This window comes from Aphelocoma coerulescens, chromosome 9, assembly GCF_041296385.1.
Source record: "Aphelocoma coerulescens isolate FSJ_1873_10779 chromosome 9, UR_Acoe_1.0, whole genome shotgun sequence".
Taxonomy (NCBI): domain Eukaryota; kingdom Metazoa; phylum Chordata; class Aves; order Passeriformes; family Corvidae; genus Aphelocoma; species Aphelocoma coerulescens.
This window is the reverse complement of record NC_091023.1, coordinates 15,774,565-15,784,475: the sequence shown is the minus strand read 5'-3', so window position 1 is coordinate 15,784,475 and position 9,911 is coordinate 15,774,565. Positions and strand designations below refer to the sequence as shown.

Below are 9,911 nucleotides of genomic sequence, written 5' to 3'. Positions count from 1 at the left end.
AGCGGGCAGGCTCCGAGGGCTCCGGGCCAGCTCCGAGGGCTCCGGGCGCCTCTCGGCCCCCGGTAGCTAGCGCCGGCAGGACGGCTCCGGCCAGGAGAGGGAGCCGTGGCCCCGCGCACCCCGCCGCGCACCCCGCCTCCCCCGGCCGGAGCCGCCAGCTGCGGAGGGACGGAGCCGAGCCTTCCCCGGCACCGCGCCCGCCGGCTCCGACCCCGCTGCCCCGCAGTGACCGCCGCGGGCGGCGGGACCGCCCCGAGCGCGCACGGAGCGCGGCCGCGGGGAAAGGGGCGGGCGGGGCGGAGCGGAGCCCGGGGGCGCGGATCGGGGACGACGGCGAGAAGGCAGAAGAGGGGGAAGAAGAGGGGGAAGAAGAGGAGAGCGCGGCGCGCCGGGCACAGCTGTACGCTCCCCTCGTCCTCAGGTGAGCCGCGCTGCGCGGGGGACGCCCGTGCTCCTGTAGACGTGGGCGGGGGCAGGGACAAGGGACAAGGGAGCCTGTCCCGCCCCGCCCCGACCGTGAACTTCCCGCACGCGAAGGGAAAGTTTGAGTCGGAGGAGGCGGATTCCAGCTCCGGCGCGGCGTGCGCGGGGGGAGACGGGCGGCGGCAGCGCGCAGCCGGCAGCGGCCCCCGCTCCTCGGCTGGCACGGGGGGGAGATAGGAGAGAAAGAAGAGAAACCGCTCGGGAGAGCCCGAGGAGCAGCGCCCGGCGGCCACGGGCGAGGGAGGACGGGTGGGCACGGTGAGAGCGAGCGTGCGAGGCCGGGGATGCGGGAGCGGAGCGGGGGCGGCAGCGGACGCGATGGTGCCGGTGTCGCCGCGGGACCGGGGACCCCCGCGGACCTCGGGGACCCTTGGCGATCCCTCGGTGTGCGGGGGCCGAGCCGAGCTGCGGGACCGCGGGTTTGTCTCCGCTGCTCCTGCAGCCGCGCTGGCCGTGCCCCCGGTCCCCGACATGCGGAGGGGTTTGCTTTAATTCGCTCCCCTGGCCATGGAGATCTGTGTATTCCTGGCTGGAGCGCTACAGGCACTGAGAAATGCAACTTTAATTTTCACCTTTATTGCAAATTCGTGAGCCTATGATACCTGCTCTCTGCTGTCAGACGGGTCTCTGAAATGGAAGTGGGGAGAGGAAGGGATCAGGCTTAAGCCGTAGCAGGGAAATAAAGTGGAAGAGACATGTCCAAGAAAATAGACTGGAAGCGATTAGGTGCTGGCAGCAAGATGGCCTTTGCTGTGCTTGTTGGGGGCAGCTGCCCCCTTATGTGAAACAGTTTGGGGGGGTATCTGGAGGGAAACTGGATGGTAGGAATTGTTCCCTGAAAAAGAAGGGGAAAAAGGAAACCATCAGGGCTTCACTGCTTTTCTGTGCCAGTGTCGCTTTCCCCTGTTACAGTGGCAGTGCTTGTTCCTCGCTCTGGGCTGGTTTCTTGGAGTGTGCCTGTACAGTGCTTGGCACAACAGAACCCTGATCTTGGGGCCTTAGGATGTCACAGTAAACTGGATTATAAATGCCCTCTCACATGCACACACTCTCTTTTCCTCCTGACCTCTGTTTTGTGAATAGCTGGTTATAATGCTTGGATAAAATTCTGGTTGGCTTTACAGATCTTTTTTTTCTTATAAAATGATGGATTTTGTTCCATGCATTCAGTTTTTTGTCCTAGGAAAGGCTTTTCACTTCTGGATTTGGAAGATTGCAGCAAGCTCCTTATATTTTAAAAAACCCTATCTCCTTTGTAATTAAAAAGTATTATTTTCCTGACACTCCATTTTTAACCATGCCCCTCTCGGGCATGCAGAACTGTCACCCAACATACGCTTCCGTACCTAGAAGGATTGTGAGGTGTTATTTATTAACTGTACTGTGGAGAGTCTATATCTCATAACTTAGAGGGTCATTTATAACAGGTTGTATTTGACAGCTCTGGAAGATTTACTTGCTGTCTTGTATTCCTTGCAGGAAAGGCATCCCTTGTTTTCATGGAGAGCGTCACTCCAACCCCACAGGCTCTTGGGTGGGCAGGCTTGATGCTGGAAAGGGTCCTGCTTTCTGTCTCCATTGCCTGCCTGTGGTGAGCAGGAGAGGGCAAGCAGAGAGGATTAAACTCAAATACCCAGATATTCTTCTTCCCTGGAAGTAGGCATGGTGTTGTTGCTGGGATCACCTTGTCTGGAGGAGCAGTTAAGGACGTAGGATAATGAGGGACATGGAGAGTAAGCCTGTGAGGACTTGGGTGGTGGAAGGCTGCAGGGCACTGCAGTGATCGGGAAATGTTGAGCTGGGAAGGGGGTGCTGGAGGAAGGAAGCTGCTGCATGGAGCTGAAGGAAGGGCTGTGGGGTGAGAGGTTATGTTTCTCACTCAATGCCTCCATGCAGGGTATGCATGGGGCAGGGCTGCATCCACACAGCCCTGGGATTGCTTTCCATGTCTGCTTCTGGCTTGAGTTCAAAGTGTCTGCATATGATATGATGCTTGCTGCTGTCTGTCCATGCCTCCCCAGAGTCCAGAAGGTCCTCTGATCCCTCCAGAGTGTGGAAGGAAAGCTTGTGTCTGAACACTTCTGGGCTCTCCCCTTCCAGACTCTGTTGATTTGTGCAGGTATTCTGCATTTGAGCATGAATGCATGAGCACATGCAGTGGGGATAAGTACTGCCCTGTTCTGGGCTCCAGCAGCCTCATCCCCTGGGTCAGGAAGCACTATCCCAAAAACACGTGACACCCCAAAGCACACATAGATAAGAGAGACTTCAGAGGGTAGGGAGAGTGGTGTGGCAGTAGGTTGGATGGTGCCTGGATACTGGGAGGTGTGGGAGATGCCTCCTTGCTGGCTTCAGAGCTGTAATTTTAAGCTCTGAAATAAGCATATAGGAAGAATGAGGCAGAGGGATTTTATCCCAGCCTTATTCCTTCAAGACCTGCATGAACCAGATGCCAGCTCTAGGGAGGAAGCATTGTACTCCTTCAGAATAAGAGGCCAACATTTGTGGTTTTATTCCTTCTTCTCACTTATGTTTTGATTTCTCTGTTGATTATTTTGGCAGGCACATGATCCATATTTCTTTCCCCATCTGTCCTGGGTCCCATCTCTTGTCAAGTGTCCTCCTATTTCAGCAAGACTCTGACTTGCAAAAACTTGCCACAAAGCCCTTGTGGCAAGTGGTGTGGAAGAGAAGGTGCCCCAGCTTGGCTCTCAGGTTGCATTAGCCAGGTGGACAGTTAGGAAGATTATATCAGCATGTGAATGCATTCATGTCTTTTTTTTTTTTTTTTTTTATCATCCAGTAACGGGGAGTGCTTTGGGAATAAAAATAGAAATAGGGAAAAGCCTATATAAGCTGAAATCTGTGAACAGCGCCACGTTATCTGGGAACTGAAACACGTTCTACAGCAGAGCTCTCAGTTCAGACATTGCCTGCTCTCCTCATTCCTCCCCTCCCTTTCTCTTGACACAGCTCATGGATTTCACTGCCCCTGTGAGCAGAGCCTGTCTCCTCTGTGCTGCCAGGCTGATGCAGCCTGGCCAGTGGCATCTCTGTACCCAGTGAGTGAGAGCTGGAGCTCCTCTAGTTGGGCAAAGTGGGACAGATGCAAAGGCAGAAGGAAGGCAGAGCTGCCTGTCAGGTGTGCCATGCTTGAGCTGACCCTTCTCCACGCCCTGTGTGTGCTCGGGGGCTGTGTGCAGGTGGGGCTCTTGCATCCACGGTTTGTAGCTGCTTTGTTCTGCTCCACCGTCAGTGTGGCTGAGATTCACTGCTCAACTGGAACAAAGCAGCTTCTTTTGGGAGGTATTTTAGGATTTCTCCCCCCCACACCAGTGCTTTTGCCAGGCAGAGGGCTAATCTGATGTTTCTTAGCCACAGCGCTGGTCCGTGTGGGGCTTTTGCACGCAGCTGAGCCAGATGAGCTCAGAGAGTGCAGGAAGGGAACTGATTTGGGGAAATTACTTCAAATGGTGCCTGTGCTTTAGGGAATTTCGATCTTGGCCAGAGTGTTTACTGTGTTCAGCCTCAGAGGTTCCAATAAGACACATGCACAGAACATGATATTCATAAATTCAGAGTCTTATTTTGCAGAAAATGCAGGAAAATGAGTGTACAAGTGTATGTATTTTGTTAGAGGGTTCTCTAAAATTAGTTGCTTGTTAAACAGTATTTTCACTGCAAGTGAGGAATCATGTCTTTAGTTAGTCCTTTGTCAATTTAACAACTCTCAGTTTCATCAAATGGGAATATATCCCCAGGAATTCCTCTGACACAGGTTTCCCCTGAGTCTGGATGATTATCCAATTACAATTTAAAGAAAATTACAGCAGGGATAATTGGCTAAAGATAGAAGTATCTGAGAGCATTAGGGAAAGAGAAGGAGAGAGTGTGAGAGAGTGAGAGCTTCACTTTCTCATATGAATAAATGAGAATTATTTCAGTCCTTAACTTTTGCAGTGAGTGGATTCAAGGTCCCTGGTGTCTGGATCTCCCTCCTTCTTCTCTCCCTCCTCTTCTCTCCCTCCCTCTTCTCTGTCTTGTTATGTGTCGACTTGATATTTATATGAAAAAGTTACATTGATTCTTATGGAGTCTTTTTACATTTACATGTGTTAACAGAAAGAGACTGTTAACTTAAACGCTCTATTTGCAGCAGAGAGTATGAGATTTCCATGAATCCTGGGCTCAATCATGGAAGTGGTAGGTGGCTCCTTCTCCTGGGAGCACTAGGAAGGTGCCAGAGAGCCATTAGTTTGGAAATCCCACACAGAGTAGGGCCATCAAGAGCTACCAGCTCTTCCCATCTCTCTCTAGGTGCCCACAGAAGGAGACCCATTTCTGTGCCTGGCAGGAGCACTGGATGCTCCAGCACTCCCGTCCCATGTCCATCATGGGAATTGAGACCCCTGAGCTGCCATGGCCGAGTCTCCAGTCAGTTCAGAAGCATTTGAGGCTGTCTTCAGGCCCACTCACTCTTTTTTTTGTTGCTAACAGCTTGTTTAGGCAAGGCTGGGCAAGCTCTGCTGTTTAACCCTTGCAGTGTTGGCTGTGGCCACGGGTCAGGGGCCCTCTGGGTGCAGGTGGGAACTCTGTGGTGCAGCCTTGCAGTGCCACGGTCCGAGGCTAGAGTTGGGCTTCCCATGCAGCTCCCTGGACAGCTTTGCTGTGCTGCAGCTGAAACATGAAGATACAACGTGAATCATGCACTTACACAAACACTTAAGAAACCTCTTCAGCTTTACTAAGCCGAGGTGTTATCAGAATTAGAAGAGGCCTTTAAAAAAAGAGTAAAGAAAAAAAAGAGTAAGTTTTAATACCTCTCTCTTTATCTGGGAAAGCTGCTGGGTTTACTTTTGTTTGTTTGTTTTCCTCAGAGTTTTGTTTAATCCCTTGCGTGACTGAAATGAAAGTGGAATATCTTGCCTCTCTTAGGCCTGATGCTGCTCATTTAGAGGGATGTGAGATTTTTCCAGTGTTCCAAGGATGATTCTTAGGTATTTGATCAATTTGTGTGTAAAAGCTTGCAAAACTGTGACTTAAATGTTTGTCCTTAGTGCTGACAGGATGCTGTGGAGTTGTTTAACTGTATATTTGTAACAATTATGCTGCTTGGTGAGAAAGACATGTTTTCCTCTCAGGGGGAATTTTTGTTGGTGTTTGGTTTTGGCCTTTTTCTGCCTGTGAGTTGTGGTTATGGTTGCCTTTCTTTATCATTTTACTTTTTGTCTTAGATGTAAATAAAGAGCTAATTACAGTTAATCTCGGTGCAAAGGAATGAAATTTTGAAGAGTGAAAAATAACTCCCATCTGTTGGATTTGCAGTAACATTTTGGGGTTTGCCTTCTACTTGGAAAGATGCCAAAACTTATCTTGCTCAATTTAAAGTTTTCTTTGCACTATTTAAACTGGATTTTTAATAATTTATAAAAACAAACAGAAATGGAAATAGCTTTTCAAATTGTGTTTGGCCATGTTCTTTATGTGGTCGTTGCTAAAATGTGAACAGCTCTAACTGAAACGAGTTCATATCCCACCGCCAAATTCTATAGGAACAGGTTGAAGACCTTCTGGAAAAGCATCTATTTTTCGTAGTAATATATTGCATTTCTCTGTTTCCTGCCTGCTGCAGCTCCATGTGCCCAACTAACCAGTCCCAAAAGGACTTGTTCCAAGGGAACTGTTGCTTAAGTAGTTACTATATAAGACAGGCTCAGAACCCCAGTTTTTTTGTGGTGGATATGTGTTACTTTTAGCCCCATCAGCTCCACTGACTGTTGAGCTCAGGGAATTAATCCATATTTTGCACTCATATGTTATCTTTCATCTCAGCATCTCTAAGCACTTTAGAGACTTTAAGATGCACTGCTGTGGTGTGAGGTAGGGGGAGGCTGTTCTAAATGTAGCTGGGGAAACAGAGGCACAGATTTCAGAAGCCTCTACTAATGCACTCGGTTCAGGGGACAGCCGTTTAGAAGTTTTCTAATGCCTGATTATCAGGGAGGTACTACAATCTTTCATGCACTGCATCTGATGATTGATGCCTACATATGGGTTTCATGTGCATTAGCCAGAAACTCATATTTCTACCCTAAACTAGAGATTTTTTTAAAATCTTCAACCTTAGAGACTTACAGGAGCCTAGTAAATGGCAGTGTAAGGAGTCCAAATTTCTAGGGGGTTTTTTTCAGTGTAAGAAGTCCAAATTTCTAGTTATTTTTTCTCAGGTTAGTCCTGTTGCAAGAAGTAAAACCTCACCTCCCTCCCACCATAGTAACATCCAGGGCCCCACTTACATGAATTTATTAGCAGTCTGTTGAGTCAAAGCTCTGAGATGTGTAAAAAAAGTACTTGTTTTGACAGTAAGACCCATGCAAATTCACTCTAATACAAATAATGGGATTTGTTCTGTTGAGAAATAGCCCCTCTCCTTCAAGCACAGATACCTCCCAGTCCTTGTTTTTAAGAAGGGATCTGGGTAGTGGGAGGAGGATGTTGCTGCCCAGCTGGCAGGCTGTGGGGGTCTTGAGGGCACCCCTCCTTTCTGAATGAGCATGGATGTGCTGCTGGATCCCCAAATGTTTTGGTCTAGCAAATTGTGCTGGTTGCATTTGAGCTGATGGGTTGGTGTGACTGAAGGGCAGAACTCAGACTCCACTGGAATAACATCCCTGTGGACTGGGATGGTATTTCCTCCATATCCATTCTCCTGAAAAAATAGCCACAGTCTCAGTGCATTTACCTTTCTCCTCCTTCCTTGTCCTCTCTCATGTTGCTAGGTGGAATTTAGGGATGCTGTTTAACTCTTGTCTCCTTGGGAGGCTTCGCACATACAGACTCCCTGACCCAGGCCATGGAGAGATAGAAACGCTTTTCTCCAGGCTTATTGTGTCATCCTTTTCTCCCTTTGCACAGGGGAGCTGTACCTTGCATTTCAGCCCTGTTGAATAGTCAGGAGGGTAATGTTTGCCTCTTATAAACCTTTTTCCCCCCTTATGTGACAGGTTCAATGACTGTAGTTGCTGACATGAAATGTCAAAGAGCAGGAGGGAAACTCAACCAAACTGTGTTGGTTTTGCACAGCCTGGTTTTTGGTGGTGGGGGGCCACAGAGGTGGCTTCTGTGGGAGGCTGCTGGAAGCTTCCACCATGTCCAGCAGAGCCAATCCCTGATGGACGTGCTGCTGGCCAAGGCTGGGCCAGTTGGAGAGGTTGGTGGTGCTTCTGTGATAACATGTTTGGGAGGAGGATCAAGACAAAGTGGGGCACATGCAGTTTTAATTCCAGCCAGAGAAGAGAAGGAGGTGAGAACATGTGAGGGAAAACAACCTGGTGACACCAAGGTCAGTGGAGAAGGAGGGGCAGGAGGTGCTCCAGGCTCTGGAGCCGAGGTTCCCCTGCAGGTCGTGGTGCAGCCCATGGTGAAGCAGCTGTGCCCCTGCAGCCCATGGGGATCCATGGGGGATGCAGAGATCCACCCGCAGCCCATGGGGATGTGCCCATGCCAGAGCAGGTGGATGCCTGGAGGAGGCTGGGATCCAGTGGGAGACCCAGTGGAGAGAGAGGGCCCTGCTTCCAGGCTGGGCAGCCTGTCCTTGGAGCACTGCACCCCGTGGAAAGAGAGACCCACGGCACAGCAGGTTTGGGAGGGCTGTGTGCCCGTGGGAGGGACTCACGCTGCAGCAGGTGCAGTGTGGCTGCGGCTTCTGAGAGTGGAGCCACACTGGAGAAGTTCACGGAGAGCTGTCTCCTGTGGGAGAGACCCCACAGTGCAGCAGGGGAGGGACTCCTCTCCCAGAGCAGCAGGAGAAAATCTCAGTGATGAACTGACCAAACCCCCATGCCGTGTCTCCCTGCACTGTCAGTGGGAAGGAGGGAGAGGTTGGAGGAAGAAAGGTGTTTTTTAAGGGCTTGTTTTGCTTCTCATTGTCCTCCTCTGACTCTGTTAGCAATAAATTCACTATGTACTTCTAAGCTGAGCCTGTTTTGCCCTTGGAGTGTTTTTTCTCGGTCCTTATCTCACCTCATGAACCCTTCATTAATTTTTCTCTCCTCTGCCCAGCTGTAGCAGGGGAGGGTGAGTGAGTGGCTTTTGTGGGTGCCTGGCGTTGGGCCAGTGTCAAACCACGACACCCAACTTTCCAAAGACACTCAGTGATTACTTCCTCTCAAAGCAAAGAGGTGAGCCAGCCCAGGGCTGGGGTCCGCACAGATTTGAGAATATGAAGGCATCCACTTCCTGGCATTGAAAGTGCTCAGAAGTGAAAATTTCAGAGGCTTCTCAGATTTTTGGCCCTTTGCAGCGGGGCTTTAGTGCATAGCAGTATTTCCTTGTGTCTCTGCTCCTTGTAGCCTTTGGAAATGTCAGCAGTGCGTGTATTGCCTTTTGTTTGTCATTCAGCTGAAGAAATGAATTCATTGCCCTTGTGAGATCAATCATATTCTCCCCAAATAATTAATATTGATGACAATCACAGCATACTGCTGCCTTCAGCTCTGTCTCAGCATTCCCACTGTGTAGGTGCTGTGGGTCACAGAGCAGACTTTCTCAAAGGAGGCTCCTGGACTTCAAATTTCAGGGTGCTGTTCTTTGAAGGTTGAATTTCAAGCTGCACTGATGGGGCCACTGCAGGCAGAGCCTGAGAAGTTCCCTGTGATGGTGCAACAGAATATTTGCAGAGGGAAATGTTAGAGATATGGAGAGCAAAAGCAATAGATGGGGGGAAGGATTGTCTCATTCTTGTTTCTCTTTTCCTCCTTTTTTCTGTGTGTATACAGCTTTTTCTAGTCCCCTTTGCAGAATGCAGCTATACTGTGCTGACCAGAAAGGGACAAGTATGCAAAAGAAAGCTGCTCTGATAGTCACCAGGAGGACCAAGTGGGTGGGTTGGGAATGTGGAGGGATGGAAGAACATCAAGAGAACTGTTTTTAAATGGGGTGCTGTCCTGGGGGAGGCTGGTAGCTCCTGGCCTTTCTATTTTTATATTGCTTTAAGTCAATTGATGTGTAAAGCACACTTGGAGCAGCCTGTCTGAGCTGCAGGACAGGGATTGAAGCATCTTGATGTCTTACTCTTGTTTGCTTTTACTTATAAGGTTAAATGGGATTAAATTAACATGATTAATATAAGTACCAGGTGTGGAAATGCTGTGTGGCCCAAACTTGAAAAACTCCTCTGATTTGATTTTACCCTTGAATATGTTTCTCATCCCAGGGTACCCAGAGTCACTTGAGGAGATCATTCTCTTATGCATCAGGAAGAGCTGGGGCTTCCTCTCTGGCAGCAGCCTGGGTAAACCTGATAGTGGTGCTGGAGACACTGCAGCTGCCTGAGGAATTTGTGGCACTAGAGGAAAGCAGATTGTTGGGAGGGGAAGACAGTGATGATGTGCTCTGGAGCGTGGTGGTGCTTGGAGGATTTATGCCTG

At 49.7% G+C, this 9,911-nt stretch overlaps 1 protein-coding gene across 5 annotated transcripts in view; it reads left to right on the top strand.

The window, feature by feature from the left end:
* The first annotated feature begins 247 nt into the window (after positions 1-247).
* The window catches only part of IL1RAP (interleukin 1 receptor accessory protein), a 50,061-nt gene continuing 40,397 nt past the window's right edge, over positions 248-9,911 (top strand). For 4 of the 5 annotated variants that reach the window (XM_069024362.1, XM_069024364.1, XM_069024365.1 and 1 more), the window contains exon 1: positions 341-421. The gene's annotated coding sequence lies outside the window, so the exon portion shown is untranslated. Of the gene's footprint in view, positions 422-9,911 lie in introns of all 5 variants that reach the window. The other variant, XM_069024363.1, reaches the window with a different exon arrangement.